Raw genomic sequence first — 19,661 nt, 5'->3', positions numbered from 1 at the left:
GCAATCACACTTCACACTGAAAAGGGGCCAGAGAAGACTATCACTCTTTTTCCATATGTCATGCCAGGAGTCCCACCATTGCTAGGAAGAGATGCTCTAGTCCTATTAAAAGCCAGGGTGACAAATTTACCCTAAGGGCCACTGCCGCATACCCACTCCCACCAATTAGATTGACGTGGAAGTCGTCCGACCCGGTGTGGGTCGAGCAGTGGCCCCTATCAAAGCCTCGAATGGACGCTCTCCTTGAACTAATCGACCGCGAACTACGACGAGGCCATATAAAGCCCTCCACAAGCCCGTGGAACACTCCAGCTTTTGTAATACCCAAACGAACTGGTGAGGGGTTTCGTCTCCTCCATGATCTGCGCAAAGTGAACAAGAGAATTCAACCAATGGGTCCCGTCCAAACATTGCTGCCTATGAACTCTATGATACCAGAGGGACAACCTTGTGCTGTCCTTGATATTAAGGACAGTTTCTTTTCGATACCCTTGCACGAGGAGGACAAAGAACAGTTCGCTTTTTCTGTCGTGTTCCCAAACAGCCAACGCCCCAACCTACGCTTCCAGTGGAAAGTGCTGCCCCAAGGAATGGTCAACTCACCAACTATCTGCCAGATCACAGTGGACCGAGCACTGGCACCGGTTCGACGCAGTGACCCGACTGCGGCTATCATTCAATACATGGATGATATTTTGATCGCTGCACCATCAGGAAGTCAGGTGGACCAGTTGGTGTCAGCGGTTTCAGAAACTCTAAAAACAAATGGGTTTGAAATTGCGAGCGCAAAGATCAAAAGAGGCCCATGTGTGAGTTTCTTGGGAGTAGAGATTACAAGCTCCTACGTAAACCCCCCTCAAATGAAAATCCGTCGGAACATCAAAACACTCCACGATATGCAACAATTAGTGGGGTCTTTGCAATGGCTTCGCAATATTATCCTGATCCCTCCTGAAACCATGGTCCCCCTGTACGATCTTTTGAAAGGAAGAAATCCATGGGAGCAGAAGACTTTGACGACAGAAGCAATGAACTCTCTTGACTTCATTGAGCGACAGGTGTGGTCAAGTACGCTCGCCAGATGGAACCCAAATATACCACTTGATCTGTACGTGCACTTTACAAAAGGGGGGGGAATAGGAGCACTGGCTCAGGGCCCCCCTGAAAAAGCCCAACCAATACAATGGATAGTCCTAGGAAAATCATCACGTGCCTTCTCTCCAGGAGTCGAGTGCCTTGGCAACCTCATCATGAAAGGCAGAAAACTCGCCCTAAGACACCTAGGCATTGAACCCGCTAGGATATATCTACCTTTCCGCAAACAACTCCCAACGCAATCTGTGGCGATGTCAGAGTATTTGGCCATAGCTCTCGTCGGATTCGGCGGCGAAGTCCGATATGCTACAAAGCCCCCCTGGACCCAAATGTTAGCAGTAGTTGACATTGACCTTCCACAAAAGATCATGGACCGACCCCAATCGGGACCAACAGTCTTCACGGACACATCTTCAGCGACTTCAACCGCGGCAGCAGTATGGCAAGCAGGAGAAGAATGGCACTGCATTAAGATGACTGATCCTGCCCTTTCAGTCCAGCAGCTAGAAGCGACGGCTGTAGTGTTAGCGTGCGGACTGTTCCCAACAGAACATCTCAACATAGTGACTGATTCGATGTTTGCAGCCAAACTTTGCTTGGCCATGTCAGGGCCCAGTGTGTCAACATCTGCAGCAGCTCTAATGCTAGAAGAAGCGCTTTTTTCCCGAAAAGGTACCATATCGGTCATCCACGTCAACAGCCACAGTCCAGTTAAAGGGTTTTTTCAAGCCGGTAATGAGAAAGCAGACGCAGCTGCAAAAGGACTGTGGACACTAAGAGATGCCCGGCAGCTACACGAGTCCCTCCACATCGGAGCTAAAGCGCTAGCAAAGAGATGCGGGGTTTCAGCCACGGACGTGAAACATATAGTAGCCACATGTCCCCATTGTCAGAAAGCACAGCTGTGGTCTAGTGGGGTAAACCCCAGAGGCCTTAAAGCCTCCGAGGTGTGGCAAACAGATTTCACACTCTGCCAGTTGCTGAAACCACGAGCGTGGCTAGCAGTGACTGTAGACACATATAGCGGGGTGATTGTAGCCACTCAACACCTCAAGACTGATTCCAAAGCAACCATTCAGCACTGGTTGTCAGCTATGGTGTGGCTCGGTGTCCCTAATCAGATTAAAACGCACAATGGTCCGAATTTTACGTCAAAATCAGTCAAAGCATTTGCTCTGAAATGGGGCATTACCCTAATACGTGGCATCCCGTATAACAGCACGGGGCAAGCCATAGTGGAACGGGCAAACCAAACCCTAAAATCTAAATTAGAGGTATTAGCAAAAACAGAAGGCTTTATCAATGCCATTCCCTCGGGAGACCAAGCACGCCTACTAGCGACCGCCCTGTTAGCACTAAATCAATTCCCCAGGGGGGAGGAGGTGAATAGTCCCACCCAAAAACATTGGGCCACCAGAGCACTAGAAGAAGGCCCACTGGTCATAATTAGAGATGAGCTGGGAGAATGGGAACATGGGTGGAGACTAGTCTTGACAGGGCGAGGGTATGCCACTGTCAAAAAAGACGGCAGAGTTAAATGGTGCCCGCTTAAGTCTATTAAACCAGACCTCCAGAATAAAACTAATGAAAACTGTGAGTTGTTGTCCACAGGACTATTTCATTGGACGCCCTCTTAACCCGTACGTCCCGGTGGCAAGAGAGGACGACCAGTTGACAAGCGTCCAGCCGCTCCTGAGACTTCCGCCGCACCTGAGACTTCTGTGCCGACAGAATTCAAACAACGGCGAAACAGCCCCCGCAGGGGGGGGGGGGGGCCGCGATGCTTCTGTGTAATCTTACTCTTGGGGCTCGTAACGCCGTCTAGCGGTCTGTATGAACATCAACCATGGGAATGGGTGCTGGGAAGATGGGAGGATCAGACAATACTGCGAAAAGTCGTCACCTCAGGGACCCCTAGATTTCAGATATCCCCCTGCGATTTAGTCCCCACAGACCCTTGTTTGGGTCACGTAATGTACTATATGTGCCCTAGCTCCAATCCTGGCAGATCTTATTGTAATGCCCCTGATCAATACTATTGTTCCTATTGGGGATGTGAGACCATAGCCTCTGACTGGGCACCAGGTGCAGGACCAGACAAATACTTAAAGTTACAATGGGGGCCTCATAATTGCGCCAGACGCATAATTAAACCGCAGCGGGGTCCCAGTCGTGGGGTGTGGGCAAAGCTTAGAAGCAAAGTGTGGTGCAAATATCTTATGTTGAACGTAACCAACGAGAATGACCTGGGGTCGACAATCGGCAAAACGTGGGGTTTTAGATACTGGGAGAATGGCGGAGATAGGGGGGGACTGTTCTTTATCAAAAAACAAGAAATTAAGAGCAGTGCAGCGGTTGGTCCCAATATTGTAATTAAAAACGATAACCAGCTAAGAAAAGACAGTTCGCCAACCCCTACCCCCATTCCAACCAGTCCTCTGTTAACTAAGCAGATAGTTCCCTAAAAAAAACCAATTGAGGACCCCCACCACACGCCTGGCAAGCCATTTTTTAGCGTGCTAGATGCCACTTTTCAATCTCTGAATCACTCCAACTCGAATCTCACGAATTCTTGTTGGTTATGCTATGATGTATATCCTCCCTTTTATGAGGGTATTGCCCTCAACGCTTCTTTTACCATTTCATCGGAAGATAGTCCAGCCCAATGCAGGTGGAACACACAGCGAAAGGGTATTACCCTGAACCAAGTCAGAGGCCAAGGGGTTTGTTTTGGTAATACCTCCCTGGCAACCTGGGACAGTGCCGTCTGTGCAAAAGTTGTTGTGTTTGCTAAAACCCATAAGTGGGCAATTCCATCCGTGCCCGGAATGTGGATTTGCCATCAATTGGGAGTAACCCCCTGTGTGCCCCTTAAACTTTTTAATCACGCTACTGACTTTTGTGTGCAGATTTTGATTGTTCCCGGGGTCTTATACCATCCAGAAGAAGAGATGTACTATCAATGGGAAAAAACAGACATTGGTCTACAAAAAAGAGAGGTGCTGACAGCCGTAACGATAGCGACACTGCTCGGCCTGGGAGTAGCCGGTACGGCCACAGGAGTGGCCTCCCTGGCAACCCAGCAGCGAGGCCTGTCTCAACTACAAGCCGCCATCGATGAAGACCTAGAGAAAATCGAGAAGTCTACGACCTTTCTAGAGCATTCTGTGTCCTCGCTTTCTGAGGTTGTTTTACAAAACAGGCGAGGACTGGACCTCCTGTTTTTGCATCAAGGGGGCCTCTGCGCTGCCTTGAAAGAGGAGTGTTGCTTTTATGCTGATCACACCGGAGTAGTTAGAGACTCGATGGCGAAACTGAGAGAAAGATTAGCTCAGCAAGAAAGAGATAGGGAAGCCCAACAAGGATGGTTCGAATCATGGTTTAACCAATCACCGTGGTTGACCACCCTGATATCTACCTTGATAGGTCCGATCGCAATGATCGTGATGACATTGATTTTCGGACCCTGCATTCTGAACAGAATCGTGTCGTTTGTTAAAAGCCGGCTAGAGACGGTTAATATCATGTTTCTAGAACACCGGCAGCTGCTTTAAGAATATACTTACAGTATCAGTTATTATTAGTATTAGTTATTAGTGTTGCCTCCAGCAATCCCTAAGCTACCTCAAATTCCACCCTGTTACTAACTTCTACCCGTCCACGGTGCCTTATGTTTTTACTCAGGTTTCTGGTATATATTTTTATATGTGTTTTTTAGATATATATATTTTTTACACGGATTTTTTACTAATATCACAAATGACTTTTTATGGTTGTTGTGTTTTAGCTAGTTTTAGTTATGCGTGTGTGTTAATCTAAGCTTATGCTTCTAGAATTAGTGTGGTTGCGGATATCAGTAATCCTGGGATATCACAGTAAACGACCCCTGGTGTGCAGTCTCGGACCTGGCCAGTCTGACACTGACACCGGAAGATGTTGCTCGCTGATGGCTAGGAGGCCAGCCACCTCTTTAGCCTCGGTGAAGCAACGTGTAACGGCATGGTTTTGTCCATGATAGTTTCTGGATTACCGATACCTGCAGTATGTTTAGTTTAAGCTTGTTTTTAGGTTTAGATATTAGTAACTTAGTCGAGCATAGGGAGGGGGGAAATGTAGTCAGGTAGGGCCTAGCTAGTGAAGCCCAAAAGGCCTAATAAAACTGTTTAGAGACAGAGTTTTAAGTCTTTAAACAGCAAAGGTATTTATTTGCGGATCCGGGGAACTCCCAGCTCGTGCTGGACAGAGAGTTCCAGGGGTCAGGGGGGTAGGGTTAGGGTATTTATACAGCCTTACATGCATATTCATAAGATTATGACATGTAATTATAAAATTCATAACAGGTGGAGTCTGGGCGGAACCAGGTGGAGTCTGGGCGGGGTCTGGGCGGAGCCGTCCTCTCAGGGATATGTCCCTCTTAGGGTTAAACTTCTATCTCCCTTGACTCCAGGTGGCTTCATGTTGTTATATGGATATCGGACCCCAGCCATAACTTTTCTCTTATCTGCTGGTTGTGGCATCTTTATGTTCTCCTTGTGCAGATGTTCACATGCTTTTGGGGCCAAGCTGGCGCCTCCCTGGCCTTGGCAGTGCCTTGTTCTAAAAACGAGACTTACACTCCCAATTATTTCTCAGACAGAAAGCTAGCTTCGTTAGGCCTTGTTTTGCTTTTCACTGTAACAGTGGAAAATTGTTTTGCTTCTAACTGAAACAGTGGAAAATTACGAGTTTGGACTGGTTTGCCTGGTCCTTTCTCGGTTTAGCCTTGAATTGTACGTGTTATGATCACAAGTTCTAATTCTACATTAGGTAAATTCACACAAACAACTTGGCCTCCTCTCCTTTTCCCACAGGAACTGATCTGTTAAGATCCTTCTCTGTTTCACTAGGGCCTGGCGGTCAGAAGATATGGTGCTGTAAGGGAAGACAGGGCCCCTTCTCTTATCAGTAGTAAGATAGTGATGTAAGCGGACAGGAATGTCTCTGTAAGCCTAAGATATATAAGGCTGTATCACCTGCGAATAAACGGCATTTTTCTATCCACCACATTGGTGTCTGTAAGCTGATGGACAGAACCAGGTCGCCACGCCTAATGATAGGCAACATTGGCCATTGTCCCTCTGAGTTTACACCTGAAAGAAGTGAATTAACAGCCTCTTCTTTCCAGGGCCCGGGGGCTTTCTGTTGAGGTTGGGTCAGCACTACCCAGCTGTGATGTGTCCCCTCCCCCCACCCATGCCACAAGCCTGATGTCCCCAACCCCCTCAGGACATAATCCTGGTGTCCCCCCTCCTGCATGCTTCCAACCTCGCCCCCCCGGGTCGGGTCCTGCCCCCCCGAGGCCCCTCCCCACCTTTTCTTCCTCCCCCCTGCCACTTCCCGCGATCAAGCTGCAGCTCCAGGGAGGTCCGCTCCACTGCCCCTGGGGCTGCACCCACACCCCCCGCCCCGCAGCCGGGCCCCCCCAACTGGTGACTGCCGGAGCATCGCACGCCCCTCCCCACCGGCTTGGGCTGTGCCCCCCCTGCAGGTACTGGGAGGTGATGGGAGGGGGGTGGTTATCCCAATACTGCACAAACTGGGGGTGAGCAGCACAAGATTGGGGAGGGGGATGGGTGAGAGAGGGGAACTATACTCATCGCTGGGGTGAGTGCGGTGGGATTGGAACCACTCAACTCATATGGAGAGTTGAGGAGCTGTGATTGGGTCTCCCCCAATCTGATCCTGGTGGACCCCCAACTCATTCCAGGGTGGGGCTGTGATACTGAACCCCTAGGTCATCCTGAGTGTTTGGGGGCTGCAATTGAGGACCCTCAAATCATCCTGGAGCCAGTGGTAATGATGGCAACCCCAGAATCCTGCCAGGGGACTTAATAAACCCAGAGATCAGGAGCCCAACTGGGGACTCCCAAAACATCTCAGGACACCCCAACTCATCCCAGTCGATGACAGCTCATCCTGGATGTGGGTGTGATGGGGGAACCCCCAGGTCATGGTGGGCAATTGGTACCATGATGGGGGACCCAAAATCATACCAGAGTGGTTGTGTGGCATGTAAGGACACCTAATTCACCCCAGGGGTTGTGGGAAGCAATGGGGGAGCCCTATATCATCTCATGGAGTGTCAGTGCAATGGGGGGATCCCAACTCAAGGCAGGAGTGGCTCACAAGCCCAGCACCCTGTGCCCCATTGAATTCTCCCTTTGGGGTTTTGGGTGACAGTGTAGCTCCTAAAGATGAAGTAAAGTATGATCCGCTGGTGTTCAACTCTATAGGTAACCTCCTCGTTCCACCTCACACTCCATTTTCACCCCTAGTAGGTCTGATGTAGGCTTTGGCTTCCCTCACCCCACAAAAAGCCCACCCCTACTTTGTCACCACACTATGGCTTCTTCCACAGACACAGGGTGACTCCATCTGGGCAAAAACCTCTCTGGGTGCCCCAAGGATCAGACAGCTTTTGTTCAAAGTTTGACATTGGTGAAACATCATTGAATCCATCCAGGAGAAGAATTTGAAATCTGTTAGAAGTGTGGGAACAGCTTTAGGATCTCCTTGGCCCATATCCACCATCAGAAAATCCATCAGGGTGAGAGACCCCAGAGATGTCCTGACTGCGGGAGACGGTTTAGCTACAGCTCGGATCTGGTCCAACAGCGACACCATCACACAGGCACCATGTCCTCCACCTGCCCTGACTGCGGGAAAGGTTTATCCAGCATCAACGGATCCATACGGGTGAGAAACCCTTTAAATGTTCCGAGTGTGGGAAGGACTTTAGCCGGAGTTCCACTTTATCAGAGCATCACTGCATCCATACAGGAGAGAGATCCTATAAGTGTCTCGAGTGTGGGAAGGAGTTTACCCAGAGTTCTGCATTATCATGCCATAACCTCATCCATACAGGAGAGAAGTTGTATCCGTGCACTCACTGTGGGAAAACCTTCAACGATAGCAGCTCCTGGATGCGTCACCAACATGTCCACACTGGGGAAAAACCCTACACGTGTCCCCAATGTGGGAAGGGCTTCACAGCCAGATCAAACCCCTCCAAACACCTACGGATACATAGGGGTGAACATCCCTACAAGTGTCCGGACTGCGGGAAGGGCTTTGCCCGGAGTTCTCATCTCATCAGGCATTGTCTCATCCACACAGGGGAGAAACTCTACTCTAGTCCTCAGTGATGAGATTTAGGCCCAAAAATGTGTCTTTACGCTTCAGTGTCCAGATGTTTGTGGCTGCAAAACTGGGTGGTGACACACTAGCCTGTGGTTCGATACCATTTTTGGGTTGTTTTTCTTGATTAGATACTCAATAACATTATACAAATGTTCTATGGAGCAATCCCACGTGGCTCTTGGGGGGCAATTCTTTGGAGAATCCTTTGGATGCTTTGAGGTTGGGACCTCTGAAGCGTGGAGACGTGTCTTGCACCACTTTCCCCTAAGAAAAACAGTGAGGACTGTAATTTTTAACTGTCTGCAGGAGGTGACACACGAAGTATGTTGGAGATGGTCATGCTGGCTGCAGATCCCAGGTCACTGTCACCATCAGTGCCACACAGCACAGCCCAGTGATGCCCTTGAGCAGGCTCCAGAGCTGACAGCCAGCACAACAAGGAACAAGGAAGGTGTGACATCCCACAACTCTAAGAACAGCTCTGAGACCAAACCAACCAACATGGTCACCATACAGGGAATAATTAGAACTAATCTGTTTTAACATGCTCGGATCAGATCTGTCATTATCTCAGCCCTTTATGCCCCACATTGTGCCCAAATAAAGACTGTTGTAGTTGAACCCCAGCCAGGAACTGAGCACTACGCAGCCACTCACTCACATACCATCCAACAGTGGGTAGGAGGAAAGCATAAGAATATTTATGGACTGAGAAAACAATATGTTAATTATTGCAGTAAGGTACAATTAAATAATACTAGCACTAATTCTAATGCTAGTTATAATATTTATATGACTAAAAACGCTTGCCCCCGAACAGTGGGGTGGAGGAATGGAATGAGACAAGAAAAGTTTAATGACTGATGTGAAATACAATTACAGACTTAAAATAGTAAAAAATATTGTCATTTTAAATACTCCACTTTGTTCATTCCCATTCCTCTCACCTATGCTGATGCTCTCAGCTTCAGCGAGTCAAAGCTCACAAACATTTCAGCACTCTCATTGCCTCCTTAGCCAACTCTGTCATCGTGTTTGTGTCCATCTTTTTGTGTCTCCTGACCCAAAGCATTTCTCATAAGATTATCCCTTGTAGAAAAGTAGAAAAGACCTCTTTAGGGGCAGCTCGTACTTAGCATATGGTTGAGGAGTGCGTTGGATTGGCCATGACACTTTATCATGCTTTGCTTTGCTTTGTTTGCAAAGAGGAAAACTCCTGCTGTTCCTGTGTGCAGCAGTTCTCTAAGCAAAAGAGGGGGGAGCTGGTGCAAAGGAGCTGTACCATCCAGCTGCAGAGACCAGTGGAGAAGTCTGATGTGAGGAGAAGTGATGCAAGTCCCAGGGGCCAAGGAGAGAAGTGGTGGGGTTGCGGAGGTGAGGAGCAAGGGTGTCCATCCAGGGTCAGACCTCAAGGAACTGCTTCTTCTTCTGGTGCAGACCTCCTGAGGAGACCCTATGGGACATTGGAGAATGCTCATAGAATCTCTCCTCAAACTAAGAAATAATAAAATATTCCCCTTAGAGCATGCTAATCAAGTCTTGAAGATTTGAAGGAAATTACAAAAAGTTAAATAGCTTCTTGGGGCATTTAAGACTCATTACATGAACCTCAGATACTGAGAGAAGAAAGAAGAAACACCATGAACACCAAGAAGCCTCACCATGGCATGAGTGACTTGCCACCCTAAGTATCTCCAGGGCGGCCCCATGCTCTGCAGAGAAGCAACCCCAGCTCGGGGCGGGGGTCAGACTGGGGACAGGGTGCAGGGATGGGTGGCCACACCAGCCCAGATGCGCTCAGCAGGGTGAAGGCTCTGTGGGGAGACTGGGTGTGCAGGAGATGAGCAGGGGGCCGTGTGTGTGCTGGGGAGACATGGAAAGAGAAATCCTTTGGTGCGGGTGGCAGCTCAGGGCAGGCTGCCCTGTCCTGGGGCAGCTGAAGCTGCCTGAGGAGCCCCAGGGCCAGGACTCTGTGCAGGGCTGGCCCAGGGGCTGCAGCCTGCCTGGCCTCAGCATCTCCTGATCATGCCAGCCAGAGAGAGACTGTCGCTGACCTCCATTGTCTCCATTGCATTCTGCAGGGCCTAGAGTTGGAGCAGGGAGGTGGGAGAGCTGGAGAAGAGCTGGGCTGGGCAGAATCCCCGGGAGGAGAACACCAGGGACCAGCTCAGGGCTGAGAGTCTGCAGCTTAGGGGCACAGAGCAGTGAGATGACCCTGAGGGAGCACAAACACCACCAGCTCTTCCCAGGGTGCCATGAAAGTCAGTGGGACTAACCGTGTCCTCATCTGGACACTAACATCCTCTGGGAAGCCACCTGAATGCAGCACTGGGATGTGCTTCCTTCAACCAAGGTCCACCAGCCTATCCCAGCTGCTGGACACCATCTCTCCCCACAGTGGCCTCAGTGCTATTTTATGAACCTTTGGCGCCTTTGAGTGTTTCCTGGTGGTGCCCACATCTTGCATTCAGTGCTGAGCTTGCTATCACCTTCCCTGTAAGATTCATGGACTGGAAGGTCTGTCCTGAGAAGGCAACAGCACCTTGGTTAAGGACATTTCTGCTGGACATTAACGACCAGAAGGTGGATTACCCTCTGGTCAGCATCACCTCTGTCCCTGGGATGGTGATGGGGCCAATGCTCCTTCAGGCAACTCCAGACAGCTGAAAGACAGAAAAGGAATTGCTGAACCAGAGTGGACAGGGGAAAGAAGGCTATGGAGCATACCTAGCCTTTAGTTAGCCCTTTGACATGATCTACCATTGTCCCTTAAAAGATAGATTGGTGATGTCTGGGTTGAAGACCAGGGGGATGGTGTGGGTTACCAGTTCACTAGATTATGAGGGTCGAGTGCCATCAGTGATTCAAAGTCCTGCTGGTAGCCAGTGATGGTGCCTCAGTGACCATCACTTGATCCAGCGTTGTTGACTGCATTTATAACCCCCCTGAGGGGGTTATAAAGGTCAGAGCATGGGAAGGGGGTTGAGTGTTCAGGTGAGGGGTTGGGGGTCAGAGCTCAGCTTTCAGGGGTAGGGATTAGGCAGAGGACTCTGGGGAGGGTTTGGTGTTTCTCCAAGAGCTTCTGGTTCATTCCCAGGGTGCGGGCTGAGTTTGTGGGTTGGGGTTTGATTCAGGGCTCAGGTGAGAGCTGCAGTTAAAGCTGAAGTTGTAATGCTGGAGATCTGGGCTGTGGAGGAGGGTGGGCACCAGAGAACACCTGAAGGTGCAGGGTTACAGAGTTGGGCTTTGCCTTCGAGGTGTAGGTGAGGTGGGGATCAGAGCAGTGGATTCTGTTTAGTGTGAGGGGCAGCATTTAGGGGAGGGTTAAGGCTTCAGGTTCCTGGTTAGGATCTGGCCAGGGCTTATCAGGAATGTTTTCTCAGTCAGTGTTGATGCACCCTCAAGGTTTGCAGCACCACATTTTATCTCATCCAAATCGTTCATCTCTGTTGGCCAAGCCCATCTTCCCTCCCTCACATCCCCATCCCTTTAGTCCCAGTTCCCCCTGACCTCCCCAAATTTTTCACCTTGTCAGAGTCTGCCTTGTTAGGACCTCCATGACCTCTGATCATCTGCCTTCACACAGCAACCCAGGGGACTCCATGTTCTCCTGTGCTGGAGAGGAAACCCCTCAGCCAGCCCAGCAGTGGCAAATCCACATTCCGGGCGCGGATGGAATTGCCCACTTATGGGTTTTAGCAAACACAACAACTTTTGCACAGACGGCACTGTCCCAGGTTGCCAGGGAGGTATTACCAAAACAAACCCCTTGGCCTCTGACTTGGTTCAGGGTAATACCCTTTCGCTGTGTGTTCCACCTGCATTGGGCTGGACTATCTTCCGATGAAATGGTAAAAGAAGCGTTGAGGGCAATACCCTCATAAAAGGGAGGATATACATCATAGCATAACCAACAAGAATTCGTGAGATTCGAGTTGGAGTGATTCAGAGATTGAAAAGTGGCATCTAGCACGCTAAAAAATGGCTTGCCAGGCGTGTGGTGGGGGTCCTCAATTGGTTTTTTTTAGGGAACTATCTGCTTAGTTAACAGAGGACTGGTTGGAATGGGGGTAGGGGTTGGCGAACTGTCTTTTCTTAGCTGGTTATCGTTTTTAATTACAATATTGGGACCAACCGCTGCACTGCTCTTAATTTCTTGTTTTTTGATAAAGAACAGTCCCCCCCTATCTCCGCCATTCTCCCAGTATCTAAAACCCCACGTTTTGCCGATTGTCGACCCCAGGTCATTCTCGTTGGTTACGTTCAACATAAGATATTTGCACCACACTTTGCTTCTAAGCTTTGCCCACACCCCACGACTGGGACCCCGCTGCGGTTTAATTATGCGTCTGGCGCAATTATGAGGCCCCCATTGTAACTTTAAGTATTTGTCTGGTCCTGCACCTGGTGCCCAGTCAGAGGCTATGGTCTCACATCCCCAATAGGAACAATAGTATTGATCAGGGGCATTACAATAAGATCTGCCAGGATTGGAGCTAGGGCACATATAGTACATTACGTGACCCAAACAAGGGTCTGTGGGGACTAAATCGCAGGGGGATATCTGAAATCTAGGGGTCCCTGAGGTGACGACTTTTCGCAGTATTGTCTGATCCTCCCATCTTCCCAGCACCCATTCCCATGGTTGATGTTCATACAGACCGCTAGACGGCGTTACGAGCCCCAAGAGTAAGATTACACAGAAGCATCGCGGCCCCCCCCCCCCCCTGCGGGGGCTGTTTCGCCGTTGTTTGAATTCTGTCGGCACAGAAGTCTCAGGTGCGGCGGAAGTCTCAGGAGCGGCTGGACGCTTGTCAACTGGTCGTCCTCTCTTGCCACCGGGACGTACGGGTTAAGAGGGCGTCCAATGAAATAGTCCTGTGGACAACAACTCACAGTTTTCATTAGTTTTATTCTGGAGGTCTGGTTTAATAGACTTAAGCGGGCACCATTTAACTCTGCCGTCTTTTTTGACAGTGGCATACCCTCGCCCTGTCAAGACTAGTCTCCACCCATGTTCCCATTCTCCCAGCTCATCTCTAATTATGACCAGTGGGCCTTCTTCTAGTGCTCTGGTGGCCCAATGTTTTTGGGTGGGACTATTCACCTCCTCCCCCCTGGGGAATTGATTTAGTGCTAACAGGGCGGTCGCTAGTAGGCGTGCTTGGTCTCCCGAGGGAATGGCATTGATAAAGCCTTCTGTTTTTGCTAATACCTCTAATTTAGATTTTAGGGTTTGGTTTGCCCGTTCCACTATGGCTTGCCCCGTGCTGTTATACGGGATGCCACGTATTAGGGTAATGCCCCATTTCAGAGCAAATGCTTTGACTGATTTTGACGTAAAATTCGGACCATTGTGCGTTTTAATCTGATTAGGGACACCGAGCCACACCATAGCTGACAACCAGTGCTGAATGGTTGCTTTGGAATCAGTCTTGAGGTGTTGAGTGGCTACAATCACCCCGCTATATGTGTCTACAGTCACTGCTAGCCACGCTCGTGGTTTCAGCAACTGGCAGAGTGTGAAATCTGTTTGCCACACCTCGGAGGCTTTAAGGCCTCTGGGGTTTACCCCACTAGACCACAGCTGTGCTTTCTGACAATGGGGACATGTGGCTACTATATGTTTCACGTCCGTGGCTGAAACCCCGCATCTCTTTGCTAGCGCTTTAGCTCCGATGTGGAGGGACTCGTGTAGCTGCCGGGCATCTCTTAGTGTCCACAGTCCTTTTGCAGCTGCGTCTGCTTTCTCATTACCGGCTTGAAAAAACCCTTTAACTGGACTGTGGCTGTTGACGTGGATGACCGATATGGTACCTTTTCGGGAAAAAAGCGCTTCTTCTAGCATTAGAGCTGCTGCAGATGTTGACACACTGGGCCCTGACATGGCCAAGCAAAGTTTGGCTGCAAACATCGAATCAGTCACTATGTTGAGATGTTCTGTTGGGAACAGTCCGCACGCTAACACTACAGCCGTCGCTTCTAGCTGCTGGACTGAAAGGGCAGGATCAGTCATCTTAATGCAGTGCCATTCTTCTCCTGCTTGCCATACTGCTGCCGCGGTTGAAGTCGCTGAAGATGTGTCCGTGAAGACTGTTGGTCCCGATTGGGGTCGGTCCATGATCTTTTGTGGAAGGTCAATGTCAACTACTGCTAACATTTGGGTCCAGGGGGGCTTTGTAGCATATCGGACTTCGCCGCCGAATCCGACGAGAGCTATGGCCAAATACTCTGACATCGCCACAGATTGCGTTGGGAGTTGTTTGCGGAAAGGTAGATATATCCTAGCGGGTTCAATGCCTAGGTGTCTTAGGGCGAGTTTTCTGCCTTTCATGATGAGGTTGCCAAGGCACTCGACTCCTGGAGAGAAGGCACGTGATGATTTTCCTAGGACTATCCATTGTATTGGTTGGGCTTTTTCAGGGGGGCCCTGAGCCAGTGCTCCTATTCCCCCCCCTTTTGTAAAGTGCACGTACAGATCAAGTGGTATATTTGGGTTCCATCTGGCGAGCGTACTTGACCACACCTGTCGCTCAATGAAGTCAAGAGAGTTCATTGCTTCTGTCGTCAAAGTCTTCTGCTCCCATGGATTTCTTCCTTTCAAAAGATCGTACAGGGGGACCATGGTTTCAGGAGGGATCAGGATAATATTGCGAAGCCATTGCAAAGACCCCACTAATTGTTGCATATCGTGGAGTGTTTTGATGTTCCGACGGATTTTCATTTGAGGGGGGTTTACGTAGGAGCTTGTAATCTCTACTCCCAAGAAACTCACACATGGGCCTCTTTTGATCTTTGCGCTCGCAATTTCAAACCCATTTGTTTTTAGAGTTTCTGAAACCGCTGACACCAACTGGTCCACCTGACTTCCTGATGGTGCAGCGATCAAAATATCATCCATGTATTGAATGATAGCCGCAGTCGGGTCACTGCGTCGAACCGGTGCCAGTGCTCGGTCCACTGTGATCTGGCAGATAGTTGGTGAGTTGACCATTCCTTGGGGCAGCACTTTCCACTGGAAGCGTAGGTTGGGGCGTTGGCTGTTTGGGAACACGACAGAAAAAGCGAACTGTTCTTTGTCCTCCTCGTGCAAGGGTATCGAAAAGAAACTGTCCTTAATATCAAGGACAGCACAAGGTTGTCCCTCTGGTATCATAGAGTTCATAGGCAGCAATGTTTGGACGGGACCCATTGGTTGAATTCTCTTGTTCACTTTGCGCAGATCATGGAGGAGACGAAACCCCTCACCAGTTCGTTTGGGTATTACAAAAGCTGGAGTGTTCCACGGGCTTGTGGAGGGCTTTATATGGCCTCGTCGTAGTTCGCGGTCGATTAGTTCAAGGAGAGCGTCCATTCGAGGCTTTGATAGGGGCCACTGCTCGACCCACACCGGGTCGGACGACTTCCACGTCAATCTAATTGGTGGGAGTGGGTATGCGGCAGTGGCCCTTAGGGTAAATTTGTCACCCTGGCTTTTAATAGGACTAGAGCATCTCTTCCTAGCAATGGTGGGACTCCTGGCATGACATATGGAAAAAGAGTGATAGTCTTCTCTGGCCCCTTTTCAGTGTGAAGTGTGATTGCTACCAACTGGGCACTCTTCCGAGCTCGGGTTAGTCCCCCGACTCCACCCACCATGGGGGCATCTACCAACTCCCAGCGTGAAGGCCAATTCGTCTCAGAAATAACTGTAACATCTGCTCCAGTGTCAATCAAAAAGGGGATACTAACGGTGGTTTCATTTGGGATATTATAGAGAGAACAGATCCCCCACACCACTGGCGGGTTGTCACATTTTACTGCCAAGGCCACCTTGGGGTCTCTCCCCCGGGGGGTGGTCCTTGCTGTCCCTGAGAAGAAGGCGGATTCGGCTGGGCCGTCGGTTGGACCATGAAGTTGGTCACCTCTCGAGGGGGCGGCGGGTTCGGGGGTGCCCCACCCCATCCAGGGTTGGCACAGCTGGGTGGCAGGTTCGGGGGTGCCCCACCCCATCCGGGGTTGGCACAGCTGGGCCGCCCCATGTTCCAGGTGGGAGAGGATCGCACGCGACCCGGATGTCCTCTCCCCGCCCCGTTTCCCTGGTTTTTAGCTCTGCAGTCCTTAGCAGAATGTCCTTTCTTTCCACAGGTCCAACACGGTCCTCTAGGTCGGTTCTTGGGTGGGGGAGGCGCTGTTGGTGGGCCTTCCAACCGAGGGCAGGTTGCTGCAACGTGGCCCGTCTGGCCGCATTTAAAACATGCCATCACGGCAGTCGATGCGCGGGCAGCCGTATGAATTGGAGCTAGATGCTCTTCATTTACAACATGCTTAATCATGTTCGCGAGACTTGACCCCACCGGCAGTGATCTTAAGATATCTCTGGTTTTTGAATTACATTGTTGAATTACATTTTGAATTACATTGTTGGTCGTCTGCGACGACCGGGCCTTTTGCCTCTGCGGGCAGGGACAAAGAATCAACCGCTGCTTGGAGGCAATCCACAAAACTTATAAAGCTCTCCTTTTCATCTTGCTTTATTGTGGCCCATGGCAATGACTTGATAATAACTCTGGAGGCTGTGCGAATAGCTGCTCTGGCTGCACGGGTAGTTGTCATAACTTCGTGGGCCCGCAGGCCTATGGCTTGTGCCTGAGGGGTAATCATTGCTGGGTCTGTACCCATTAGTCGCTGTAGGTTGGAGCCATGTAATGGGTGATCCGCCCCAGTTACTTGGGCTAGTCTTTTCATGCAGTTTTCTTCCCAATCTTGTTTAAATACAATCATACCTGCCCCATCAAACATCAGTCTGCAAACGTATTTTATATCATACGGGAGCATGTCATCCCCTCCAAAAACCCCATCTATGAGGGTGGAGACCATAGCGGAATTAAGCCCTTTGTCCGCGATTGCTTTAACAATTGCCTGTACAGCCTTAGGGTTTACCGGCGTATAGCTCCTCTGTCCCCCATCCGCCACCTGGACCGGGAACACTCCTATGTCTGGGACCAAATTCTGCATTTCCTCCCAGTTCGTGAGAGGAATCTTTTTAATTTGCGGTTCCTCTATATTGTGGACGGGGATGTTTTTGCTTTTAACCCTATCTGCCGCTGTTTCTTCCTTCTCTGAATTTGACTCAGTAGCGGACGACTCGTCCGAACTAATAGTTGATCCGGAACCGGAACTCGACTGACTGGTTATTTCCGGACTCCGGTACTTTTTTCTCGAGCCCCGGTCCCGCCTACTCCCTTTGCGGGTGGGCGGGCTCTGGCCCCGCCTACTCGCTTTGCGGGTGGGCCTGCTACTCGCGGGGGTGCTTGCCCTATGGGGGCATTTTTCCAGATGGCTGCTCTAGTTGATCCTCAGCCCCTCACTCGCGCTCCCCTCCCCCTCCCGGCCGCCCCCACCATTTTTAACCCTCTCATTCTCCTCCCCCTTCCTTGGGCATGCTGGTGCTGGTTCCGGCGCTTCCTTTTTGTTCCCGCCGGGGGCATCTACGCCCCGCCCTTCCCCTTGCCACTCGGCGCCATCATGGGGCGCATGAGGGGGCGGTCTAACCGAGATATTTTCGGACTCTGATTTCCCCGCGGTGCTCCTGGCCTCCTCGGTTAGCCCGTCCCAGAAGGATTTCGCTTGATTCTGTTCCTCCGCAAGGGGGGTGGAGTTCGGAGATTCGGGGCGGCGAGACGGGGATTTGGGAGGCGTGTCGCCTTCCCGCGATTCTTTAGGCTAGGCAGAATTGCCGCTGTCTGGAGGGTGCGGGGTCTGCGTGGCTGCCCCGACTCCCAATTTCGGTATGGCCAACAAACAGTCCCTTGCCGCCCTCCAGGTCTCCTGCTCTTGCATGGCCTTCTGCAGAGCCTGTATGACTTTCCCCCACGATTTAAGATTTTTCCCACTACCCGAGGACATCGTCTCCTCGGCTAACGCTTTAGTACATCTATCCCACACCTCAGGGTGGAGAATATCCACCGGCTGGTCAATGACCCCGGTCTGTAAAAGTCTCGCAACCGCGAGTGTAAAATCTTTGGGCTTACAATCAACCCCCCGCTGCTTATGTATTTGGGATACGACCTTAACAAGGGCTTCCATCCTCCTTGTTGGTCTTGGTCGGGAGCGTCCTTTTCTTCCCTTGACCTCCCCTGCCGAGCTGGTCCTGCAGGTCCAGCCACCGTTCACTCTATTCTAGACAAGTTCCCGGGTTTCGGCACCACTTGTTGCCTATCATTAGGCGTGGCAACCTGGTTCTGTCCATCAGCTTACAGACACCAATGTGGTGTATAGCAAAATGCCATTTATTCACAGGTGATACAGCCTTATATATCTTAGGCTTACAGAGACATTCCTGTCCGCTTACATCACTATCTTACTACTGATAAGAGAAGGGGCCCTGTCTTCCCGTACAGCACGATATCTTCCGACCGCCAGGCCCTAGCTAGGCCCTACCTGACTACAGGCCAACACAGTGGTTACTGCCCTGGAGGTTCTTCCTTCTCCTTCATTTCCATTTCACATTCAGCTTGTTTCTGCTCATGGAACAGAATTAATTTTGAAATTATTTTTCCTGTTCAGAGCACCTCGAGTTTTGGGAAGCTGCAGAGTCCAACTGATAGAACAAGAGAGATCAGAGGCATTGGGTTGTGGGGCCAGGACTGGAACTGTGGCAGCTTCCAGCAGCTTCTCACAGGAGCCACCCCTGTGGCCCCCCCCTGCTTCCAAAACACCACTGCACTAAACCAAGACAGTTTAAAACTTGAAGAGAGGATTTTTAGATTAGATATTAGGAAGAAATTCTTTACCATAAGGGCTGTAAGGCACAGGAACAGGTGTTCCACAGGAGCTGCAGATGCCCTCTCCCTGGAAGTGATAAGGGCCAGGTTGGAGGGGGCCTGGATCAATCTGATCTAGTGGGAGGTGTTCCTGCCCATGCAAGGGGGTTGCAATTAGTTGATCTTTAAGGTCCCTTCCAACTCAAACCATTCTATGATTCTATGATTGGTTAACTGGTTTCTCAGTCCTGTTTAAAATGGCAATGCTCAAAAATGTCACTCAAAGAGTCAGGTGCTTTTTGCTAGCAGGGGTCCCTCTAGCCTACGGGTCTGTATTTAAGTATGGTAATAGCTCATTAATATGTGAATACAATTAATATCATTACTGAGTGGTTTTCTACCCAGTGCTCAAGGCTGTGACCAAGATAATTGTGGGGAGCTGTGGGGATTGCTCTTTCCCATTACTCCCATCTCTCTTGCAGGTATCTTGCAGGTCTGTCTCAAGGCCAGGCTGTTGCCTACTTGGGATGTTTTTTTCCAAGAATTAGAACCTGGGTTTTGTCTAATTCTTACTGTTTCACTGCTATGTGAGCCCTATTATTCTTCTGTGTCTCTCTCTCATTCTTTTTTATGTGATTTCCC

At 50.2% G+C, this 19,661-nt stretch overlaps 2 long non-coding RNA genes across 2 annotated transcripts in view; one reads left to right on the top strand and one right to left on the bottom strand.

The window, feature by feature from the left end:
- The window catches only part of LOC139789130 (uncharacterized), a 331,076-nt gene that overhangs the window by 239,200 nt on the left and 72,215 nt on the right, over nt 1-19,661 (bottom strand). The gene's annotated exons all lie outside the window — the stretch shown is intronic.
- On the top strand, nt 6,521-7,538 carry LOC139789131 (uncharacterized). The gene is made up of 2 exons (XR_011723051.1): nt 6,521-6,622; nt 7,493-7,538. It is a non-coding gene; the product is annotated as an uncharacterized lncRNA (long non-coding RNA).

The sequence above is a fragment of the Heliangelus exortis genome, chromosome W, assembly GCF_036169615.1.
Source record: "Heliangelus exortis chromosome W, bHelExo1.hap1, whole genome shotgun sequence".
NCBI classification, from domain to species: Eukaryota; Metazoa; Chordata; class Aves; order Apodiformes; family Trochilidae; genus Heliangelus; species Heliangelus exortis.
Note: the sequence above shows the minus strand (reverse complement) of the source record. Positions and strands in the feature narration are given on the sequence as shown.